General features: G+C 35.2%; 1 long non-coding RNA gene across 1 annotated transcript; it reads right to left on the bottom strand.

The window, feature by feature from the left end:
* Positions 1–1,419: 1,419 nt before the first annotated feature.
* Positions 1,420–4,458, bottom strand: LOC137637753 (uncharacterized). The gene is made up of 3 exons (XR_011043776.1): positions 4,098–4,458; positions 2,383–2,480; positions 1,420–1,507 (listed from the first exon to the last, which is right to left on the bottom strand). It is a non-coding gene; the product is annotated as an uncharacterized lncRNA (long non-coding RNA).
* Between the last annotated feature and the right edge of the window lie 208 nt (positions 4,459–4,666).

The following is a 4,666-nucleotide window of genomic DNA, read 5'->3' as shown; positions in this document are numbered from 1 at the left end:
GGAGGTAGACAGAAAGAATCATCTATAATTTATATATGGTGAGAACGGTGCAGTTACATGAAAAAAATTGAAGATCAGCTCTTCCGTTTGAAGAGGAAAAAGAACCTTTATATTTGAGATTATCATTATTATTACAGTTTATTACCATAAAGTCCGGGCATAAACTAGAAAATTTCTTTTCTTGACAAAGAAAATAATATTTCAATAGAAGATCACATTAAAATAAATATAAATAAAGTGTTAAAAATATCATAGCACTGTTAATTTTAAAATCATCTATAATCTACATATAGTATAGTGACAACAGTACATCTATACAAAAAAAAATTTGAAGACCGGCTCTTCTATTTTGAAGAGGAAAAAGGTCAGTTATATTTCTGTGATCATCATTATTATTATTATTAAAATTTGCTACCGTAAAGTCGGGGCATAAATTGACGTAAAGTTCCTCTCTCGACAAAACAACCAAAATTCTAGTTATAAAATGATCCTATTAAGAAGAAATAAAGAGAAATTTCAAAAATTTCATGGCACTTTAAGTTAATTTTAAAACCATCTATAATTTAAATACAGTATAGTGAAAACAGTGCATCTATACGGAAACTAATTGAAGACCGACTCTTCTAATTTAAAGAGGAAAAAAATCCAATAAGTTTTTAGATTATCATTATTATTATTACAGGATTATTACTATAAAGTCCGAGAATAAATTGACAAGTTTCTCTCTCGACAGAGCAACCGATATCTGACGTTACAAACATTAGTGCACCTCCCTTCAAGACTGCACAAACTCACTCCTACTGCTCTCTAAAGTTAAAACTTAAAAGTAAAGGGTATGCCAACAAATCCATACAAAAATTTACAGCATTGTAGTTTCAACTAGCATAATCATTCCACCTACTGAAGCGTGTTATTAATCGTCCATAAACCCATCTACGTACCTTACTTTTAACCCGATAAAATAGTTCGTCCAATAGAAGATGAACTAAAGGCTATCATTAATGAAAAATAATGAATCTATATTCGCTTGAAATCTGTAAAGCCGTAAGAACTAAAATCCCATTGTGATGTGCTAAGGATAAACTATCAGGTTTGATCATCTAAATCATGGGCGCCCAACCATTTTGTCCTTCTGTGCCCCTTGGGCTTTTTTAGCTTCCAGTATACCCCTAAAACTGATGATGAAAAAATACAATGAAATTGACAGTGATATATCTTTCAATCTTATTGCAGATTAAATCATACACTGCACATTACAGGCCACTCTATCAGATCCAATGTACCCACTGAGTAAAAATGTACCACTGGTTGGGAACCCCTAATCTAAATAAGTGTCCGTAGACAAGGCTTAAATTCTAGATATTTTCAGAGATATCTACAAAATAGACTATCATAAAAAAGGGAAGGATAACAATACTCACGTCTTCGCTACTGCCCGCTTGATACTTGCCCTCGGGCTTGGCGGGTATGCATTTGAAGTAATCTTCGTCGCGAGGCAGCGGGTTACCTGCATCGAGAGATCACTTACAGGTTAATCTAATACGTGTAGCCGAGGCCTGCTACTATAGACACGTAAGATAATGAATGTTTTTATTGGCTTGGAAGAGCTGGGGATTAAACTGAGACAAATGAATGAATTACAAGGTTCTAAATATCATGGGAAAAATCAAACTGTAGACCTGGATCAGATGTGAATTCAACACATTATTCCTTGAGAAAATTAAAAAACAAATCTTTAATGTTTAAGGCCATAATAAAACATAATTAAACCATTGCTGACAAAGATACCATCATAACGAATATTAATACTGTTCTTAATATATTTCATTTTAATTGTTCATTACATCTCTTGTAGTTTATTTATTTCTTCATTTCTTTTCCCCACTGGGATATTTTTCCTATTGGAGCCCTTGGGCTTGTAGCATCCTGCTTTTCCAACTAGGGTTGTAGCTTATGTAGTAATAACAACATCTTTAACCACCATTGAACAAGCAGTGTGTTACAAGCACAAGGACTCCGAAGGGGGAAAATGGTCTTGCAAAAAAAAAAATGTATAAACAAATAACCAATGAAATTTAAACATGAGAATAAAAAACAAACTAAATAAAGTCATTAAGATATCTTCCCAGTGCAAGAATGAATATGTAATTATTTGGCAACATAACATCACTAGCGATTGATGCCGATTCAAGAATGCTAAATTAACAATTAATAACTTCAAGATAAAAAAACTAAAATAGAAACACAAATTAATAAATAATATAACTTTTAAAATTTATTATATTTAAAATCGACTAAGAAGGCCAGCTTCTAATATGAACTTAAAAATGCCACTGGCATCATACAAAATGTCCTCTCCGAGAATTCACAAGTAATCTGTACCTTCCATGATCCTTCTCCACTTGCATTCCTCCCACCTCTCGAACAGGATGAGCAGTTCGTAGTGGGGCGTGTGAGGGAAGAGGTCGACAACGGCCGCTCTGCAATGATAAGTAAAAATTAAAAGGAAAGAACACTTCAACCAAGGATGCTTCTCTATGTAATTACATCAAATTCTAAAATCACAACCAGTATAAAATGAAAGAAAAGTTTCAATACAACTAAAGAAACAACTATGCTATGCCCCTCTAAATCCTGGTCCCACAAGAAGCGTGAATTAACCCTTCTACCCCCAATGAACGTACTGGTACGTTTCACAAAACTCATCCCTTTACACCCATGGACGTCTTGGCAAAAAACTATTTACAATTTTTTTTTGCATAGCTTTGATAACTTTATGGAAAAATTCAGGCATTTTCCAAAAGAATGAGACCAACCTGACCTCTCTATGACGAAAATTAAGGCTGTTAGAGCAATTTAAAAAATATATATTGCAAAATGTGCTTGAAAAGAAAAAACCACCAGGGGGTTAAGGGTTGGAAAGTTCCAAATAGCCTGGGGGTAAAAGGGTTAACCAGATGTAAAAAACTTCTAAATTGTACTATACAGTGGCTTACAGCATTCAAATTCCCTCTCGGCAATGAAATGAAGATGATAGACTTGACGAATCACAAATTTTTTAACTATGTCGTTTCCAGACACTTTTGTTGGTCTAAACCTTCAGGCACGGAGGGTTAGGCAAAATATTCTATGTTACTTTTGTAGCTTTTTTTCACAGCCATAACTTATCCACAGACTGGTCAATTACAATATCCGGTGCATGTTTTAATCCACAAACTTGTTCTTACCAATTATCATTAGTATTTTTGCCATTTGAAAGATCTCCTGATGGTAAATTTCAAATGGCACATACATACATATACCAAGGCACTTCCCCCAGTTTTGGGGGGTAGCCGACATCTAACAAAAGAAAAGAAAAAAGGGCGGACCTCTCCTCTCTACGCTCCTCCCATCCTGACAAGGGACTTAACCAAGTTTAGTAGTACCAGCCGAACTCGGTTGAGTCCCTTGTCAGGCTGGGAGGAACGTAGAGAGGAAAGGTCCCCCCCTTTTTTTTCTTTTGTTTGATGTCGGCTACCCCCCAAAACTAGGGTAAGTGCCTTGGTATATGTATGTATGTGCCATTGGAAATTTACCATCAGGAGATCTTGAAAGCTTAAAATACTTATTGTAAAATACTTATCATAAAATACTTATCGTAAAATACTTATCGTAAAAAAAAAACCTATTTAAAACTCAAAAACATTTCACAAATTTTTTACAATCGATCAATACTGTATGCTCGCTACACAAAAGTATTTCCGTCTTCCTCTAACAAGCCCGACAACTCGAATTAGTTAACCCTTTTACTCCCAAAGGACGTACTGGTACGTTTCACAAAAGCCATCCCTTTACCCCCATGGACGGACGTACTGGTACGTCCTTGCAAAAAAAGGCTATAAAAATTTTGTTTTTCATATTTTTGAAAAAATTTCGAGAAAATTCAGGCATTTTCCAAGAGAATGAGACCAACCTGACCTCTCTATGACAAAAATTAAGGCTGTTAGAGCAATTTAAAAAAAATATACTGCAAAATGTGCTGGAAAAAAATAACCCCCTGGGGGTTAAGGGTTGGAAATTTCCAAAGAGCCTGGGGGTAAAAGGGTTAACAGACTCACCTGATTGGAACGAAAAATTCTCCTTTATAATTCTTGCTCTTCGGTCGAGAGAGATCGACGAAATTCTTGAAGGTGCCGTCGGGATCGCACGACATGTAGATTAGCCGATCCATGTTCTCGCACTTGCGGAGCGCTCTGATAACACTCTCGGCTCTGGGGAGATTGACTGTTAGAATATACAGTTTTACTGAATGTAGGCAGGCAGTTAATTTTAATAGCCAGGCCTTCTCCATCATAAGACTCAATACTACGCAGTACTCTAGAAGTTTTATTCCAGCTGTTACCAAGTTGTGGAATGATCTTCCTAATCGGGTTGTTGAATCAGTAGAACTTCAAAAGTTCAAAGTTGGAGCAAATGCTTTTTTGTTGACCAGGCAGACATGAGTCTTTTTATAGTTTATATATGCCATATTTGTTTTTGATGTTGTTAATAGTTTATATATGACATATCTCTTTTGACATTACTTTTTTTAGAATGATTTATTGTTAATTTGTTCTCTTCAGTTATTTATTTCCTTATTTCCTTTCCTCACTGGGCTATTTTTCCCTATTGGAGCCCCTGGGCTTAT

This window comes from Palaemon carinicauda, unplaced genomic scaffold, assembly GCF_036898095.1.
Source record: "Palaemon carinicauda isolate YSFRI2023 unplaced genomic scaffold, ASM3689809v2 scaffold977, whole genome shotgun sequence".
In the NCBI taxonomy this organism is placed as follows: domain Eukaryota; kingdom Metazoa; phylum Arthropoda; class Malacostraca; order Decapoda; family Palaemonidae; genus Palaemon; species Palaemon carinicauda.
The sequence above is the reverse complement of the archived record's forward strand: the minus strand, read 5'-3'. Positions and strand labels throughout refer to the sequence as shown.